Source organism: Parasteatoda tepidariorum, chromosome 4 (assembly GCF_043381705.1).
Source record: "Parasteatoda tepidariorum isolate YZ-2023 chromosome 4, CAS_Ptep_4.0, whole genome shotgun sequence".
Taxonomy (NCBI): Eukaryota; Metazoa; Arthropoda; class Arachnida; order Araneae; family Theridiidae; genus Parasteatoda; species Parasteatoda tepidariorum.
The window spans coordinates 17354390-17375956 of NC_092207.1; the positions used below are offsets into that span (position 1 = coordinate 17354390).

Genomic DNA, 21567 nt, shown 5'->3' on the forward strand with positions numbered 1-21567 from the left:
ATATATAAAAATACAATTCCAATTCTCTTGCAAATAAGACATGTTAACTCGATTTTATGTTGGGGTACTTTTTCATAGATAAAGGTTGACATTGTCGATATCTGCGCTCCCCACATTGGTATATTGGTGGCCCGCACGTGATGCGAACATGCCTACCTTGACGGAAACTCCCACTTCGAATTGAACAGACCTATCTTAACAATAACACCCACTTAGATTTGAACAGCCCCACTTCGATCGATGGTCCACATTGAAAAGCTGACTTGCTAGTTCTGACTGCGATATTGTCCTCCTCACGCTGTTTTTTCTCAGTCTCGATCACATACAACGTACAACATATACACTCGACTGCTAAGAGCAACACGGGAGCTACCACGATCGTGAACTTAATACAGCTTTCATGATCAGAACTCAAAAAAAGTACTGGGATCTAAATACAGCTCTCCCGGCATCTCACAAAACAGCAATGAATCAACTAGTGGTATCCCATTCATCGAATTCTATCACAGATAAAATTCTGGTGGAGGATTACTGTAGGGTATCTACCACTTCAAAAATACAATTCCAATTCCTTAGTATATAAGACTATGTTGGGGTACCTTTTCAAAGATGAAGGTTGACATTGTCGATATCTACTCTCCCCATGTATATATTCTGGTATATATGGTATAATTCTAGTAAGTTTAGTATTCTGCAGGTAATGACATTTTTGCTGGAAATAACTATAATTCGGACAAATAAAACTGAATGATGATACTTAAACCACTCATTTATATGGTAAAGAATTTAATTCATTAATATGGTATGAACTTTTTCATTTATCTGGTAAAGGTTTGCCAGAAGTTAAAATGTATATATTAGAAGAGTTTGTCAGAACTTAAAATTTGTATATTAGAAGAGTTTGTCAGAAGTTAAAATTTATATATTAGAAGCGTTTGTCAGAAGTTAAAATTTATATATTAGAAGAGTTTGCCAGAAGTAACAACTTATCTATAAACAAAACTGATCAGCAAATTCAATAAATAGCTTTTATGCCATGATCAAAGATATCATAATAAAATTAATAACCTTCACCATATTTACTAAATTTTGACACATATTATAAAACCACATATAATAGTTAATTTTATCAAAGCGCATAGGTAAAAATCATCGAGTTTTTTGGTATTTCCACAGAGCCGGAAACACAGAAATAGTTTTATCATACTTTGGTAGTTTTACAATACTTTTTTCTCAGTTTATCGATAGAAATTTTTATGTTTATTGTTTCACTTTTTCCCAAACTTAATAGATTTTAAAACAGTTTCTTTCGAGAGATCTCAAAACAATTTGAATAAAAAAATATGTACTCAAATGCTGTAGCTCAAATATATTAAGATAATTTTGAAAGAAACAAGGAAAATTGTGTTTCCAGGAAATAAAGTTATTTTTTACAACTTGTTTTCTGCTGAAAAAGAACTTATTCGTATGAAATGGTTTCTGTTGAAACACGTCACGTGGGATTCATCAATCATTTTTTAAACAGCGAAACAATTTCAGTCCTCTCTATCTGCGCAAATTGAACTGTTCGCAACTCAGATATTTTTATTCAGTCTAATTCTTGAGGGGATTATTATGCTTCAGATTAAAATAAAGACAATTGCATTTGTTTAACAAGACTGACAAGAGAATACGAATTTTGGATAAGGGGTAAAGGTTAATTCATAAATAACTATCACATTGGAAGTATGTTATAAAGAAATGCATTAGTACATGCAAATATAATTCAATTTCTCAGATTGAAATTAAATGTTGAAATGTGTGAAAGACAGTTTTTTTTAAGAAAAAAACATAAAAACATAAATATAAAACCTTTGAAAAATAAACTCGATTGTTGGGAGCAATAATTGATACAGGAGTATCCTTGCCTTCTGAGTTGGCTATTGTGATATTAAACTCAATAATCAAAATAATCCGATATTAATTTCAAAATGCTTTGTTTATTTCTAGATTCTTCCATAATTTAAGTATTTTCTTCAAAAATTGTATGGAGTGTAAAATAGATAAACCTAATAACTTTTGATCTAATAAGTGTAGTTTTGCATACTGATAAGCAATCATAATGATTCCAGGGACTAATCTAAAATTGTATTGAGAGTGAAATTGAGCAACTTAATAACTTTTGATCTAATAAGTGTAGTTTCTCATACTAATATGCAATCTTAAGGATTCCAGGGACTAATCTAAAATTGTATTGAGCGTAAAATAGAGCAACCTAATAACTTTTGATCTAATAAGTGTAGTTTCTCATACTGATGTGCAATCTTAATGATTCCAGCGACTAATCTGAAGTATGCTGGAATATCTGAGCAGTTTACATCATTAGTTATGGAATCAGGCACGAAAACTTACGTAAAATCAGATAAAAAGTTTCAATTTATCGGATAAAAGACGTCACAATTAAGATAAAATCTAGAAGCGTGTCTTTCTGAGTATATTTTATTTATTTATTCCAACATGGTATCGGTAAGTAGAATCTGCTTAGGGGTCAGTGGCAGTTTCTGTGTTTACAACTTATTCCGAATAGCGTCACTCTATTGTTTGAAATATACATATGCCTTCTATGCGACACGATATCCGTATCTTAATAAAATTCAGCAGCTTTGTATTTCTTTAATATAGGGTTGAACTTCTCTTTTCGGTCATTTCTTTTTTTAATTTTTTATATCCGTCGTTGAACAGCTGACCCAATTTTTGGGTTTACGACTACTAATGCTCAACTCCGTAGCCTTGTAATTTTGAACCCATCCAGAAGACAAGGAAACTCCTGATTTGTTATGGGAACATGGAGAATTTTGCGACTCTACAGATTTAGCGTGCATCAGTCACTGTTTACTACATGAGGAATCTTCTACCGGCGGGGATCGAACCCACGAACTCTTGGACATGGGCCCAGTGCCCTACCAACCAGGCTATCCCGGCCTAGTCAATTACTTCTATAATTTTAAAATCACAATGCATCGCTCAATTTTTTTAACAAATTTTAACTTTGCAGATGTTGGGTTTTTGGAGAAAAAAAAGGGCGTAATAAAACAGCAAAAATTTCAATGCAAATTACTTAAAGATTTAATCGTTTTTTTCTCAACCCAAACTCTTACACTTTTTATACATTTATTATTTAAAAACAAACTTTTTTTGTTAAAATAAAATTTGCTACATTATTATTATATATTTTTAAAAAAAAACTTTTTTATTAAAATAAAATTTAGTACATTATTATTATGAATTTATAAATAAGCATAATTTACCTAAAATGTAAACATTATTTTTTTAGGAATAAATTTATTAGTTGAAATATGTTTAAAAAATCGTAACAAACTTGTAATTAGTTTGTAAATCACCAAGTTTAAAAGTTTTTATTAGTTTTTTTCTCTCGAAATATTAGTTCTACTCTGAAAAATATATTTTTTTCTTTTAAATAAAAGTCATTAAATTATAAAGCCTTTGTCAAAAAATATACCAATGCATGAATCACTCTTATAAAAAAAAAAGGCATTTCTAGTGTGATTCTGGTTTATGTCATCTAATTCACAAAATTTATATTGACATTAATTGCTGTTTGTAGTTTTTTAGACTTTTAACTTATGCCAGGGACCACCAAACTTTTTCGATCATCGACCTCTCTATAAAAACGATGAAAAAGAGGAAAAAACTTACCCGTTTCTTAAATGACTTATTTTATTTCGAAAAAGTCAATTTTTTACATTTATAAATAAGAAAGATGATGACACTTAGATAGTTTGGGTTGGATTTAGTTAGAGTGTTAAATCACCCCGGAGATTCACATTCAATTTATTTCTCTGTTAAATTAAAATAGAATTAACATGTTTAAAAGCAAATTCAACCATACATGACCTTATGAATTGCAATTAAAAAGAAAAATACCTCATTACAAAATTTGGATATTTTTTAGGTAATATTTATAACGTCCGAAATGAACTCTCAATTTAACTATTAGGAAAAATTTCCAAGTTTACTAATAATTCAATGACATCCTCTTGCAAATGCGTGCCGACATTTTCAAGTCGATTTTTCGCTTCGATATTTCAGAGAATGGTTCGATAATTCTTTAGGATTAAATTGTATTGATATTCATTCATCGATCCCTGAAAATACTGCATCGAACATCCATCCAAAAAAAATTTGGATGACCCCTGATTTATGAGAAATAATGTACAGGAAAATTGTAGAGATAAATCAATTACGATTTTCTTAATGTTCAGATTAAAGATATTTTTCTTCATTTTTCTGTCGAAGTATTTTATAGTTTTATTCATAATAAAACAAAAATAATCTGCATTCTTATTTATTTTACAAACTTAGCTAAGTTTTACATTGAGTTATTTAATAAAAAGAATATGAAAAAAAGAAATCGTGATTGGATTTCCCAAATTACAGGTTCTTTTAAACTGATTCGCTGATTCATAAAAATGCGTTATATGGCCTGTTTCATTAAAGTACAGTTCCGGCACCAACCACAGTTTTGACATAAAATAGTTGGCAGTTGTAGACGAATCATGCGTTGGAATCCCTTTGCCGTTAACCCGTGGGAGATTTTCTCTCCGTGTGACACAAATGCGGGTTAGTTCCATGAAAATGTCCTCCACGGATGCAAATTTCTCCCATTATTTGATCCAAGTGTTCCCTTGTTGTCTGGTCTAAGTTCAAAATTACAAGGCTATGGAGTTGTTCGGTAGTCGTAAACTAAAAAATAGAGTCGGCTGTTCAACGACGGCTATAAAATAAAACTTTATCATTATAGAATCATGTACTAAATCTGCATTAATACAATATTAAATTTTGGAATCTTTCAGTTGAATACTTTTTAATTTCGATAGAGCAATCTGTTTATCGTCAAGAAACCAAAAAAATAGTTTAAAACGAAGTTCTTGAGCGAAGCGAGAAGTGTTATGAAGAGTTCATTTATCTAACTATATAATTTAGATATAGTAACTCAAGAGTTACCTAATTAAGTTATCATTTCTAATGGTTTCCCCGTCGTGGAATCAACTAATTACTTTTTTTTAACTTCGTCTGAATGCTTCACCTTTAGCAAATAATTACTTTATTATTGTTTGAAATATAATATTATCTCACAAAAATACATTTCCTTTATTCTCCTTTTAGGTTTGGGGCTTTTCAAATGATCGAATTTACACAAGATGTATTCTGAAGCCTGTTGTCCTTATCTCTCTTGATATTTTCTCCTCTAACTTTCATCAAAAATAAAAAATCAGAAGTTTATACTAGTAAGTAACCCAACTTTTGATAAAACTATGTACACCGAGTGTTTCAGAAAAGTTATTTCACATATTCTACTTATACAGAAGTTGTTTCTTTTCCGAACTAATCTTGAATAACGGCAAGACAATGGTAATAGAGATAGGATCAACATGAGACATTCTGCAAACAAATATTTTCAGCTAAGAGAATTGAGAATTTTTGCTTTGTTTACAACAGAGTGTCGTATATTATCATGTTACTATCTTAATCCTTTTGTAAGGCAGTGGAAAGCATACTTCCCAAAGGCTTCATTAATTTTTAATATAAATGGGAAGTTTTTTTTTCGTCCACGATTTATGCTGCCATCTGCTGATAATTACAGAAAATACACACAAAAAATGAAGGGCTTTGTTTAAATGTGTGTAATAAAGGTAATGTGGGGGTTAAAAAGAGAGACCAACACTTGAGAGCTATTATTTGTTGGGCGTCAGTCCATATGATCATTTCTCACAGTATTTGTACACTGTAAACAAAATCCCGTTTTTTTACGGACTTATTCTGTATATTTGACGGTTTAGAGCTGTTTAATTGACAAACATATTTCTCCCCTTTTTTCATCTAAATCATAAACGGATTAAAACCGTTAGTTCAAATTCTAGTTTTTGCCATGCAGTTTTGCTTAATGTACCTACTTTATTCAAATCATTTTACGATTCTTTTTACTTTTCTTTACTCGCTCTTATTTTTGCGCAATTATTTTATGATTTTTAACATCGTATAAGTGAAACTGTTATTCGTTTCTTATTACGTTGATACTCCGTTGATTAAATACGACTTTTTGACTTTTGCTTAGGCAGGCTGTGAGAGATATATCTCCCACGGCCTGGCCTTTATCATATTACGCAAAATTCATTGTTTTACTTGATTTGTCACTTGAATAACTTTCTTTTTATTATGGACCTCGAGATCTGCAACGAAATAACACTTTTATCCTGTTTTCCCTATCTACATCAATTAGATCATCTACTCTACCAACCACACAATTTTCCATTTTATTTTATTTTATTTTATATCCGTCGTTGAACAACCGACCCAGTTTTTGGATTTACGACCACTAATGTTCAACTCCGTAGCCTTATAATTTTGAACCAATCCAGAAGACAAGGGTATGATTTGTTACCACCCCCAGAGGTATGATTTGTTATGGGAACATGGAGGACTGTGTAACTCGAAAGATTTAACGTGCATCAGTCACCATTTACTACACGGGGAGTCTTCGACCGGTGGGGATCGAACCCACGAACTCCTTGATATGGGCCCAATGCCCTACCAACCAGGCTATCCCGGCAGTACAATTTTCCATTAAAACAATCTACGCCTATTATCATTTATACAGAGTAAAAACTCGGTAATCAAAGGAATAAAAATGTAGGCCATAATTGAAAAAAATCGCAATGTTCAAATTCAGCAGAAATTTTTGTAGACGAAATAGTAAAAAATTCTCAGGGATTTCTAATGGATCACGGATTTCCATTTTCTTTTTTATTAATTCTTTTTTTTAAAAGAAAAAAACTTAAAAATATTTCAAAAAATATTTTCTTAACATATATTTACTTTTTTGACGCAATCTGTTCTAAAAAGACTAGAAAGGATCAGGCTAAATTTTCTTAAATTTTAGGTATGTAGCAATACCAGTGGTAAAATATTTGTGTACAAAAAGCATGGAATATGACAAGAATTTGTCTAAAAAAATAAGCTGTCGCAATGAATTGCACGCATTATATGTATATAAAAAATACATATTATGTTCCAAAATTTATGGTGTATATAATTGTAGCGATCGTTGTAATAATATCCAGCAACCTATTTATAGGAAATATTATTTTATTTCTTTGGTCGCTAGTATTTAAATGTCATCTTCATAAATCATTTTTTAAGACTTTCTTCCCACCGACAAATAATAAATTTGATAAGAGCATCATAATGTTCTTAGGAATGGCAACGCTACTAAATTTCTATTTTTATTATCCTACATCATCAATGGCATTACCATCTTTGAAGAAAAAGATTATCTTGATATGATAAGTAAGGAAATATATGTCAGCGTTTATACAGGAGTTTATAATAATTTCTTTAAAGCTCGACTGGATAAAAGTTATCTCAAAAAACATCTGTTCTTATAAATGCTATTCGAAAAATATTTGAATTGCAAATTGATTACAAATGTTTTCTCTTTTTCACACTGTTTTTATATCTTATTCGTAAACTATCTGGCTTAAACACTGTAGTTCATCAATGAGATCATAGCAAGCCCTTTAGGTAGATCTAAAATATTAATCCCTAATATTCAAACTCGGCCAGGTATTATATTACAAGGTATTACAAGGAACTATTCCAAAGGTAATTATTTTAGGTCAATTAGGGGGCCCACAATATGGCACTACATGCTACTATGTATGTATCTATATAGTAGTGTTTTAAATAGCGTAAGATGAAGAAATTCTCGCATTTCGATCTTCGAAATTTATATACTGCATTTATACATGGCCCTATATCTCTCCTTAATAAATTCAGCCGGATTGTTCGATTGCTGATAGGTTACTGCTGTCGCAGAAAGATTAACAGCAATACGAAATATACGCAAAATCCGATAAGTTATTTTGTGATTTCTAAATAAAAATATTATTAATTAAAAGGGTTTATAAAAGTAATAATCAGCATAGCTGGAATACATGTTCTTAGAATAATTAAAAATCTGCATACTTTTATTGGGGCTATTGGGTACATTGATAAAAGTACAATTTGAATAAAATTCTACTGCTTTAACAACAATATAGTTTAGATAAATCTCTTAGGGCAATTTACTACTTTAATAACATTATCTGCAGAACAGAGGGGAGACTCTTTGCCGAAATAAAAGAGAACTGTACTTTATAACGAAAGGAACGGTATAACGAAATTTATTAATCAAATGAGTTACCAGATTTATGTGCACAATGGCCAAGGAATTAGAAAACTGAGAGATTTTGTATGAAATGTTCGCTAACGGCGAAGTTTGCAAAACTTATTAATGACATTGGTAATACCTCATCAGAATATTAGTGTAAGAAAAGGGTGTGGGTGCATTTCACAATAAACGCCAGAATTAGAAAAATGACATGTATTTCACCTTTTGATAAATGACTTATTGCTGGCACCCCTAACAGGCGTCACAATTATGAAGGTTACCTCGCGAGATTCCACCACTTTTAGATTCAACTGGATTTCAGCTCCCACCCCTCTAAGAAGCTGAATATTTGATGGGTGAGATAAAGATATGGGGAATTAAGGACGGCTGATATACTCAGGTTTGCACATTCCTTCGTTTTGGCGTACGAAGAGGTGACATGTCAGCAATTAAGTGTGAGGTTGAACTGAGGAGTCTTACTTGATGATAAAATTATTTTTAAATTTTAGATCAGGTAATCGAAGTTACCATGGCAGGTAAACGAAGAATTACTTTAATGAACTAGTTTTACGATCCAACAGAAACCAGCATCCAAACAGAAATCAGAACTATTTTGCTATATTTTTTGACTAAGGATTATTGGAATTGGTTTTGTTTGGCGATGATCTCGTGAAGGCAATGAAAAATCATGCCTAGTACGCACTGAGAGGATTCAGGATTTGATCAGTCAGACTAATAGCAGGGCCTTCATTATACGACAGGTGAGGAAATCAGTCTAGTTGGAAAAATGGATGAATATCCCTAGACAATAGAACTCATTGGGATCCCAAAAACAGATATGTCAAAACTTTTCAAAAGTTGCATACAAAATCCAGTCATTGTCTAGATTCTAGAAGATGGAAGATCTTGACTCTAGAAGATAGAACTATAGCTCGAACGCAATTAAGCAAGTACGCTATCAGTGTTGTTTCCGATGAATCGTAAGTTAGAAAAGGGACTAGGTTTCAGCTGACAGAAAAACTTAACCAAAGTTCTTCGCAACTGTTTTTGACTTGAACCATGCGCAGAGAGTGGCAGAAGATGGGGATAGTTGGTCAGATTCGTGTTTGGAAACCCCTCATTTCTGTCCGAAATGACAGAATTCATTTGCAGTGGTGTCGGGAAATACGATACTGGACATCTGAGAGCAGGAATCGAGTAATGCAGACGGGTAAAACCGGGTGTAGCCAACCGGTTTTGCACAAACGGAAGATGTTGAATTTGTCGAAAACCCAACAAAACCACGAGTCCCTCTTGCCTTGTCTGCAGTATATGGGGGTCTCGTAGGAGTATCATGATGTTCAAATGCAACCTGTAATATTACATTTTTACTCCGAAGGTGAACGGGTACTTCATGGATAATAATGCAGCCATACATCGAAATAGAAGTTTTCAAAATTGGTTCAATTAATGTTAATCTGACTTCCAGCATCTTCTCTAGCCACCGCCAAATCCCGGATCTTAACCCAGTCGAAAATATTTGGGGCATGCTGGAGAGGCACATTCGGAAGTAATTCGATATTCCATCTAATTTAACGGGATCTGCGTAGCATATGCATGGTATTCTCTGAACTATAAACGTACTCCAGAAGCTTGTTGAATCACAGTTCTTACGAACACTTCAAATTGACTCACGAATATCCTTGCAAAAGATACATCCATTGAAATATTAATCTAAGGCATCTAATTCATTGGCCGGAGTGTTTAGGTAGAATTCAAATCAATAGAAAATTTTAAAATCTGTATAATATTTTTGAGACAATTAGGTTTATTAATAAAAATACAATTTAAATAAATCTCTCTTTCCTTAATGATAATATAATCTCGATAAATCTCTTGGGAAGATTTATAAGTTTGCTTAATAACACAAACTGAAAACAGATAGGAAAGTTCTTGACAAAAGAAAAGAAAATGATACTTTATGAAGGAATAAATGCTATTACAAAACTCGCAAAATAATTAAAAACGACTGTAAGCTCCGTATTAAGGTGTGTTAAAGAAATTCCAGTACTTTAAATTACATTGAATGCATAGGAAAAACTAAATTTTCCTATGCAATTCCCAATTTTCCTAAATTTCCCTTTATTTTTTGCTAAGGAAGAAAAATTTCATCATAGTTTCAAAAATTCTAGGGAAATAGGAATTTTGGAGCTATTTTATATATTTATTTATTTATTGGTAGAAAATAAGATGCACGATATAACAAATCGAGAAAACAAATTCTTAAACGTACAAAATACCTTTAAAATATAACTAATTTTTATCTCTTTCTTATTTTTAACTATAAGGAATTTAAATGGACAATTATTTATGAAAACTTTCGTTATCTGCATAAAAAAAAGGGAGACTTTTGGAAATTGAGGGGTACTTATAACCATCCCCCCTTTCCACCAACTACGCCCATGAATTTATTCAATGGCGATTGGGCGCAAAATATGAATGCTTATTTTACATAAAATATAAATAAAAAAAATTTTTCTTTTGAACAAATGAGTAACAACTGTTCTAAATTTTAAGAAGACTTTTTTTCAAAAAAGTGGAATTTAAGTGTTTGCTAAAGATTTTGTATTAGCATATGATGTAGAATATAAATTTATTTTACTTCAGTAAAAATAAATCTGAGGTTAAGAATAAATCTGAAATTAAGCGGAAAGGCAGAATTACAAATTTTCTGACCGACTGAACTCCGCATTTCGAATCAACATTAAGCTGCAACAGCTTTATGAAACTGCAAGTTCAGAAATATCGCGCATATAATTTTACACAGAGAGAAAGATGTTAAATCCTTCAAAATCTACTAAGAAACTCCTACTTAAAATTAGGCTGATTGTTTTGCTACGGAAGAAATAAGTGCTTAATTTTAGTTACGTTCGTAAAATTTGGTTCCAACTACATAAGAACTCAATATTTCCTGATAAAAATTGCGTGCATCATCTTAACAAATTGTGATAAATTACGTAATTATTCTCAAGGTCATTTCCTTAATGAGAAAAAGTTCAATCCATTCTATTCTTAACGGATAAAATTTATAACACCCATTTGTCTTTAATCTTATTTGACTTTTAATTGTATTGATTTCCTTTTTAGCGTTTTAAAACTGAATCATATTCAAGATTGTCGATATAAATTACGTTTAAATACTCATGACGATAATTACGTGGCATTCGATTAATAAAGTGGCATTTTTTCATGCTCGAGTTTGACATGAAAGTAGTTTAAATCAAGTCAAATAAAACTTCGTTTAATTATCTAGTTAATTTATTTGAGTTATCAAATATTTCAGTAAACACAATTATTTTTCTTGGAATCTCAGTTATTTTATTTTTTTTTAGATTTTGATTGTTTTTTAGAATTTGTATTTAGTTTCTAAATTATATTAATTCAAATAAAATATGTTTGAATAAGTAAGCTAAACTCTGTTTAATCGTATTCAAACACTATACACCGAAGAGCCATTATATTATGACCACCTTCAATCTATAACAATGGGCTCGCCAAGGTTTTCATGGTTTCTCGCCCAGGAACAATGTTTTCATGGGGCACATTAGGACCCATAATCCTCATAAAACAATCCCTGACGTCTGTAAGCTACTTAAACATAGTTGCAGACCAGGTTCACCCATTCATGGCAACAGTTTTTCCTGCGGGGGATGGTGTTTACCAACAGGATAATGCACCATGTCATAAGGGTCGAATCGTCATGGATTGGTTCGAGGAACATTCCAGTGACTTTCAAGTCATGTCTTGGCCCCCAAATTCACCTGACCTTAATCCAATAGAGCATTTGTGGTCCTACTTGGAAAACCAAATTCGTGCTGCCACGCTACCCCCTCGCAATGTGAGGGAATTGCAGGACCAGTTGGTGAGCGCTTGGTACCAGATACCTCAGACTACCTATCAGCACCTTGTGGAATCAATGCCACGGCGGGTGCTAGCAGTTTTGAGGGCTAAAGGTGGTCCTACATGTTATTAGCAGGGTGGTCATAATGTAATGGCTCTTCGGTGTATACTTATTCAAATAAACTTTTTTGTAGCTAAAAAAGTTTCTTAATATAGTAAAAATACTACAGTTTCATTAAAGTTTGTTATGCAGCGAATGAAAATAAACGTTTTTAGTTTGGTAATTATTAATTTTTTTAGCATTTCCTTCAGAAATTATTGAAGTTTTATTCCTTGCTTTGATAAGTTTTATTCCAATTCTAAATAAATGTTACTCTTATACTTATAGTTATATATTTTTAGCATTTTATTAGGAATTTATGGAAGTTTTATCCTATTCTTATATAAGTAATTTGGTGATATTTATCAATTTTTCAGCATTCGATTCTGAAATTATAGAAATTATGTCTCAATTATAAATAAATATTATCTGTGCAATATTAATCAATTTTATTTTAATTTTGATTAAAAAAAATACAGAAGTTGTGAAAATTCTAAATAAATATTAATGGTGTGAAAATTAATATTTTTAGAATGAATTTTATTTCAAAATTATAGAAGTTTTACCGCATTTCTAAATAATAAGTATCAGCATTCTACAATTAAATTATGTAAAACTTCGATAAATACTATTTGAATTTGTTTGGAGAGGACAAATATTTTTATATATTTTAATGACCCTTACAAAATTCGAGAACTATTCGACCTCAAAATAATTCGAATTCTTCCAAAATGGTTTTCAGACATGTTTCTTAAATCGTTCGGATATTTCTTTAACCACTTCTTTTAGTACAAATATTCCGTTAAAAAAAGTAGTCTCCCTATTTCTCTCGAACTATTAAACGATTTTCGTTTTCCCCATCCGAGGGAAAATCTTATAACCGTGATACAGAATGAAATGGAAGAAAAATTCCCATTTCGATTTTTTTTTACTGTCTTTTTTAGCAGACGACGACGATAAAACACATTCGACTCTCGTTGCGCAAACGATCTTCCTGACCCTTATGAAAATAAAATGAAAAAAACCAGTTAACCGTGACAGATGCTCGATATCTAAGTAAAGCTACAGCTACCTGCTTTGCCTTCTGACTGATGAAAAAAGGTGGTCTATTTGACCCCATTAACCGCAAGCAGATGAAAGTGTTGATTCTGACCGAATTCATTCAATAACTCTTTCGATTGTTTTACCTTTTTTTTCTCTTTATATCTCGTCGTCTTTTTTTTTTTTCGTCGACCTAACAGCAGCTGTAACAATTATAGAATATTTTATTTTCTAAATGGAAGACTTTAAATTCATGGTATACGGGATTCATTTTCATTACATATAAATTCATGGTATACGGGATTCATTTTCACTGCATATTTCTAATGAATCTTACATATTTTTCTGCTACAGTTTTACTCATAACGGATATTAATGGACGTTCAGAATGAGATAAATCCTTCTGTTATTTGGTTCTCCAGATATTGAGAAAGTTTACATTTTACTAAGTAAAATGCAACCAATCGTGTTCAAATCAGAATTTACCTTTTTGAGTTAAAAGATATTGAATTTGTGAAGATATAAATATAATAATATGCATTTCTCGTTGTTTAGAGTTGTGAAATTTTTCAATGTTCTTACAACTTTAAAAAGCTCCTTGCTCATCAGTTTTTATTTTATTGTCATGAAAAAATTTTCAGATACTCTTTGATGCGTCTAGTTTAATTTTAGATGCATTTGATTAACTCAATTCCCTGATTTAATTTTTCAATAATTGAGCAATGAAGCGTGAGATAAGGTGTGTTTTTTGAAGAAATGTTTGGTGAAAAAATAAAATATTTACCCCTAGGTATGTTACAACTTTATATGGTTACCATAACCAACTAAATTTATTTAAATATCTATAAACAGCATATTTAAGTAAAAATTTAATTTTAAAAAAATTTAAATTCGTTTGCAAGGAACTTTTTAGTTATCAGCGATCATGTTTTCAGTTATAACTTTAAAACCAAGATTTATTTTCTTTTAAAACTTTGTACATGGACGTTTATTAATGCAATAAATATTCTGTTAAAATTTGAAAAAGATCGAATGAAAATTGCAATATTTTGTTTTGAACGTCCATCGTCTCTTAGAGACAAAACTCTCAGACTTTTACATATATTTTTCTTCAAAAGTATAAAAACTGACCACTCAATTCTTTAATTTTTAAAACTTTTTTTGGTGTATTCGTGTTTACGAAAACATATTAATTATTAGTAATTAAATTCTACAAAAATGTTATGCAACTGCAATATTTTTGAAAACTTGTATACACTTTAAAAATTAAACTAGTCACTTTAAAAATTAAAAACTGATTTTCGCCAATTTTCTTATCACTTTACTTCAAAAAGGCAGTATTTAAATTATTACATGGTAATGTGTGCAAACACAATGTCATGGGGGGAAATAGGTAAATGTAAATTATTGCTTTATATATATATTTTTTTTTGTTGTAAAATTTTCGGCGTATGCTAATGCTTACAAAATAAGTGTGCGTTAAATGATATACTTATCGTTTGATTTTCGGGAAACTTCTTAAAATTAAATTTTTAGACTCAATGTTCTCAATTAATTAGAGCTGCTGTAGAAATATCTCAATCGGTATAAGAACTTTACGGATTGAAAAAAAAAATGAATTATAATAATTCCTAATTACTATTAAATTCTTACACCCCTCACATGGAACTAATTCAAAACAACAATTAATTATTGAACACGTGATAAAAAATAAAAATTTTATGAAAATAATCGAACGAAAAAGTTGACCAGAACAAGTTGACCAGAACAAGTTTACTCCAGAAACCAAGAACCAAAAAATACTTCTCAATTTCATAAATATTAATTTTTAAATTCAGTCTTAAAATTTTTTTTTCGAATGAAACGATTTTATTCAATTCTTGAAATTTTCCCTCGTGAGAATAACCAATATTCTTTGGGGTTGGTAGCAAAGATACTACTTATTATTCTTTTTTTAATATTTATCAATCCTCATATCATTGAATATTTTTGGAATTATGTTTCAAATCATTCGAAAGGGGATGTTTTAGTGTACCGGATTGTATGTTTCGCTTTAGTTCGAATTAATTTATGCAGGTTACTAGTAGCAAAACTATCACGACCGCAAATTTATTTTGACCTTGCAGACTGGAAATCAAGTTTATATCTTAATCGGATAAATATCTGATAATATAGAAGAGATCAAAAGATTAATCTCTTCTGTATTATTAGTTTGTTTTTAATCTTCACAAAATAATTTTCGCTAATTAAATTTCAATTATTTATTGCAAGTAGTTTCACTTGATGTTGTGTATTGTTGAATTAGACATCAGTGCGTTTTTAAAGTTGCAAATCAACCGAATGCAACAATAATTATAAATATTTTACCGCTCGCTCTACAGACAATTTTTAGAATTTTTGCTAATCAAATACCGACGTTTCTACTGTTCCCTTTAATAAAAAAAATTTTTCACCAAGTACAGTAAATTATAAATATTTCTGGTGACATGCATTGATAGTAAAAAGGTTAACTCCAGTTTAAGTACCAAGAAAAAAAAACTCAATTTCCGAATTAAAACTAATCTAGATAATTGTTAAATCAGACTGACTGAGAACTATCTATTAATTATACTTATTATCGATTTATAAATAAATTTGAATGAGTATTTAATATTAATTGGTGAACAAGTTTTTAAAATTTATTTTTTTCTTGCACAAAATTTATTATTTAAAATTTATTTTCTTAAATATAGTCATCAAAGACATCCTATTTTACATAGCTGAAATCTGCAACCTACCTTGGGCAAATTATCTGCAGTGAGCAGGTTGCAAATTACCTGCAACCTGCATTGGGGAAAGAATTTTCTTTTGCATTTGTGCAAGTACTTGATCTTACGTAATTCGAGTACCGGGAGTTCAGATATGAAATTAGTTTTGTTCCGAAAGCTACAGATTGCTTTTTAAAAAATTTATATTTTAAGTTCAGTTTATATTTCATCGAAATGTACAGTTTTATAAAAAAAATTTATAGGTACATATAGACTTGTCTTTTCATTTGAAATTAACAAAGACAAAAAATATATGACCTTAAATAAATAAACTAAAATCAATTATCACCTTCATCCCATCATCCCCTACGTACCGGAGAAGTGGGGACACCTACTAATCACCAAGCGAGAAACCGAATGCAGATTTGAAATCAGCGATGTATGCGAGATCTGTTAAAAAAATCACCTTCAACAGAAAACATCCAAACAAAGTGTTAATCAGATGAATAGTACCTGAGATATCGGTAGAAAGAGGATAAAATATATGATTTCCTGTATCGAATTGAAATATGTTGACTCTTATGTGCTACAAGTCATCATTTTAAAATGGCAAATATATATCAATGACTAAAGAATCTGGAAAAAGGCTCCGGCCAAAACAAACAAGTTTCAAACCTTTTTTCGTTAACTTGTGCAGTATTTTTATTTCTTAAGATTCCAATTAGTGGAAGAAATAGTACCTAAATGAGTGTTGTCCAGTTCCTTTGGTCCGGAATGCATCATTAGTGAATTACCCTTGGGATAAGTTTCAATCAGGCTTTTTATAAAGTGAGTTTCAGCTTTCTTCAAACACCTGCACCATTCACGCTCATTAATACACTAAACTGACATAAAACAAATGTATAGGGATAGGTTTCTTTTTTCTGTTTATGACAGAAATGTCAGTTTATAAAAATTATTTAAATTCAGATAGATCCGATTTAATGCTTTAATTCAACTTTGTTTCTTGGATTTCCCGTTTTTTTAGAGTAAAATTTTATTAGTTTTACTTGATAAATGTCATTAATTCTNGTGTGTGTGTTGCAAAGGAAGGGACAGGATATCAGCTCCTAGATTTTTTTTTCTTGCTTCAAAAGATCCAAAAAAAATCGAGTTAAAGGGAGTAATATTCGAGTAATCGAGAATAATTAACATGAAATTGAAGATAAAAGGGTCGGGACCTCATAAAAAAATCGAGTTATAGTAATATTCGAGTTATCGTACTTCGAGTTATAGCGAATTGACTGTATTAAGATTACATGTACTCGCAGTTAAGAAACAAAGCACCCCGTTAGGGATCCCATTTAAAATTTTTGTTAACTTTAACTATGTGTTTTAATTGCGCATGCTCTAGGACAGTGTTTCCCAAAGTGTAGTACGCGTACCCCCAGGGGTCGGGGAACAGTTTAGCGGGGGTACTCGATCTTATGCGAAATATTTTGCAACAAATGAAAATTTTTATTTAAAAACAAAGCTAGTCATGAAAATTTACAGTTATTTATTTTTCTATTGGCTATTTTTTGCAAAGTTAACCGTTAATAATTAGTGATGTCAACAGCCAGTTGTGATTTTTAACTTTTGAGCAATTTTTTTATCACAGCAAAAACAATATAATCCCTCTCACGGACGCAAATAAACTTATTAATAAAACTTTGTATCAAAAAAGAAAAATAAATATATTTTTAAAAAAATACAATCATTTTTTTTTATTAGTGGTACATAGCTTTGCGAAAAATTTAGAAAAGGTACACAAAAGTCATAAGTTTGGGAAACACTGATCTAGGATAACAATAATGATTATGCTCGCAAACGCCATTAAAATGCCATTATATAAGGATTTTTTAATGAAAATGGTGAGAGAAAACAATAGTAACGTAAAAAATATTTATTGTACTGGCTTTAAATGCTTTTATTTAAAAAAAATATTTGTGTTATCACACTTCTTTTTATTTTATTTTATTACCGGCGATGTACAGTTGACCCGAATCTGACTTTACGATCAACGATGTTCATTTTCATCGGAAGTCCAATGAAGCAATTCCAGTTTCCTAGGGATTTTGAACCCAATATAGAAGACAAGCTTACTCCTAGATCAAGCATTGAAACAAATTATCATTCGTGGCAGACTTTTTGATGGAGCTAACCCATAGCTGCGTTATACGGAGAGGAAAACCACAAAACTCCCCATTGTTAGCCCGATAACAAGGGAATTTTAGCCCATGATTCGTCTATCACTAAGGATATTTTACGTCAACACTGTGGTCGGTATGTGCCGGGTGCAGAATTTGTATTAACCAACCACCGCTGGGATTTGATCTTAATCAATCTCATTAGGAGGCAAACGCTACACCCCCAGCGATCGCGGCTTATTGTTAGTCGCTTAACCTCCCCCTTTTTTACAAACTGTCAAAATTTCATGAACTTCCTTCAAATGTGGCATCATTTGTAGACGGTCCATTAAAGGTTTGAAGAGTTAAAAAGACAGTAACACGTTATTGGTTTTTTTTTAAATAATTATTGCTTAATATTTCATATTCTTAACAAAACCCGATGGAATTATAGAATAGAGGGAAACAATTACATACTTTAGAGTCCATTAAAAGTAATCTCATTTATTGAAGGATCAGAGCCCAGATGGCAACCCTATGGCACGCGAGCCTCATGGTGTCACGAAACGCGTATTTCGGTGGCACACGAGAAATACAGTGCCAAAATAAAGATAAACACCCTGTATTACTTTTGATCTAATGATCGGATAAAACATACGATTTCCTTTAAATCTGATTTTTCTGGAACTATTTGACAGAGTTCGTTCAAATTTTGTACTTTACACACATAAAATTGTATTCCTTAAATTTTTGTATACCTAACAATTCAAATATTTTTCGAATATTATTAAATAAAATAATAATAAATAATTATTAAAAATTATTTTTGTGGAAGTTATCTTTGGATAGACAAATTTTGCATCTGCGTGCAAAAATTTTTTGATTCTCTTAAAAACTTCTCGAGATATGACGAAATACGCAAAGTATAAAATTAACATTTAGGGGTCCATACTTTCGTCTGATTTTCTGTCCAAATTATGAGAACCATATTTCCCAGATTACGACTTTCCCTCTATATTTTGAGGGCGAGAAATCCAAATTCGTCTTAAAAAATGTAATATGTAACCAAGATATAAATAATATTCCCTTCCCTAATAAATATCCTTGTAGGGAAGATTATTTTTTTTTCTTGAAAAGTACGTGCGCAATGAGACTTGAAAGAATAACTCAAACTAAGTTGCAAATTTTGAAACAAATTATTATAAAATTGTTGTAAGCAGGTGTCTAACAATGAATTATATATATTTGACTGTAAAAAAAATACACCATTTTTAAGCGAAAAAATAAAAGCAATTAATAGCATATTTTCAATTATATTAATGCATTCAATTAAAAAAAAAATCCAATATTTATTTCCACAGTTTTTTTAACTGTTAACCACAAAATGTGCTCCCTTTAGAATATTTTAACTTTATATATAAACCTAGCTATCTTTTTTTAAATACTGCTTATTCAATTTCCAATTGAAGCAAATTAATAACTAAATAGCAAATATAGTTGAACGTTATAATTCTATAGATGAAAATCAATATTGATTATTTGAAAAGTAAATAAATAAATAGCAAGGGGTACATTTGGAACCGAAAATAAAAATCTTTAACTTGCACACCAATTGAAAATAGTTCGCAGTCTTTTGGTAAGAACGAAAATACATATTTTGTTTGCTATGCTCTATTTGCATAGTTATTATTACTTTAGTGCGTAAGTATGTTATGTTTTAAAGATATATAACTTAAATCTTGCATTTTTCTGAACCTTTAACTATATATTTCATCTTAACATTACATTTTAGACGTAACAATAGAAAGTGTGGAACGTTTAGAAGATGTATAGAAAAATATTCAGGAATCACGATAGAATAAGAAAAAATTAACATTCGATAATTTCTTCGAGAAATATTAACTGTTAAACCAGTAGTAAAAAATATCTTAAGGACCTCTCAATAAAAAAATGCAGCTGGAGAGAATTAAACTTTGATGCGCTGAAAACAAATTATCTTTTTTTTGGTGACACGCTATTTATTTTAGTAAGGATGAAGCAAATTTGCATGATATAAATATTCAAGATATCAAAAACTTTACGCTAATTTTTTTTGCCTTTTATTTTGAACTACGTACAATGATATTTATGCAGTATTTTTCAGTCTCCACATTTTTTTGACAACCAATTAAGTTTTTTATCGGTATTTTTAAATGCAAATATTAACTGATGTTGTTTAGAAATTGAAGATGTTGTTAAAAGTTTGATTTTGTTTAGAAGTTTGATGTTTAAAGAATGATATTTTAAAAAATAGCGAAATTCTGGTGTAAACAACTTAAGATTAGCTATAAGAAAGTAACAGAAACCCTCCAGTATGGCAGATTATCTTGAGTTTTTTTTTAAAAAAAACGCTTGTAAATTTGTTTCTAATCAAAAATATATAGCAAAGTTGTGAGAGCACCAGAAAGTTTTTCTTTCTTGATTAGAGAGTTTTATTGTAGAAGGATTTAATCCACATCTTCTAAATATTATTTGAATAAAATTGAATTTATGCTTAGGGCAACAGAGGACTTTCAAATTAGCTAAAATTCGTCCAAAAATTCGCTTTCAATTTTTTTTATTTTTGAAATCTAGGCATTTAACTGATCATTTAATAAAAAAACGTTTTAAATCAGAGTTAAAATGACAAAGTAATGTTATTTTATTTTATTAACATCCAATGGCAACAGGATGACTAAATACCACAAATGCCGATAATTCAGCAAATGGTCAATTTTTCCATCGTAAATGCACCTCATTTACATTTTATTGGATTTTTTTAATTAAGTATGGAATAATAATAAATATTTTAGAATATTTTGAAGATTGCCTTATTTCTCACTTGCTTAAAATTTTTGTTTTAGTTATGAAACATATAGTATTTACCATCTATATATTCATTACTCTCTTGTGGCACCATGGTCGCGAGTATTTATCTATATAAACTGGCAACACTATTGTCATCTATAATAATTCATTTTGTTAGGTTGTCTTAAGTAATAGTTTAAGTACTATTAAATAAATAATTCCGCGAAACTGAAGTAGTGCAGATATTCATGCCTGACGAGTCTTGAAAATGGACGCCTGTTTTTGAGAGCTTAAAACATGTCGACTGTTACTTCCAACTTGTATAATTTTTGAAGCAAATAAAATCCTTAATCAGATAAGTTAAGTAGTCCTAAGTAATTAGTAATACCTTAATTAAATGTTTAAATTTTTTTGTTAGGTCGTCTGAAGTAATAGTTTAAATAGTGTCGAATAGTTAAGTATACATTAAATATTTACTTTAAAAAATTCCTTTTTTTAATAGAATGGAAAACTGAATTACGAAGTAATTATTTTGATTTAATTTCTTTATATCCTTTTTATAAAATGGCTGCAGAAATATATATATATATATATAAAGTGTGGAACGTTTAGAAGATG

At 30.4% G+C, this 21567-nt stretch overlaps 2 protein-coding genes across 10 annotated transcripts in view; one reads left to right on the plus strand and one right to left on the minus strand.

Annotated features, from left to right (window-relative positions):
* The window catches only part of LOC107448148 (G-protein coupled receptor dmsr-1-like), a 402323-nt gene that overhangs the window by 333322 nt on the left and 47434 nt on the right, over window positions 1–21567 (minus strand). The gene's annotated exons all lie outside the window — the stretch shown is intronic.
* LOC107448147 (G-protein coupled receptor dmsr-1-like) overlaps window positions 1–21567 on the plus strand; it is a 182102-nt gene that overhangs the window by 67968 nt on the left and 92567 nt on the right. For 5 of the 6 annotated variants that reach the window (XR_011636541.1, XR_011636547.1, XM_016063254.3 and 2 more), the window contains exon 2: window positions 5167–5288. The exons of the other annotated variant lie outside the window; for it this stretch is intronic. The gene's annotated coding sequence lies outside the window, so the exon portion shown is untranslated. The remainder of the gene's footprint in view (window positions 1–5166; window positions 5289–21567) is intronic. 6 annotated transcript variants of the gene reach the window in all.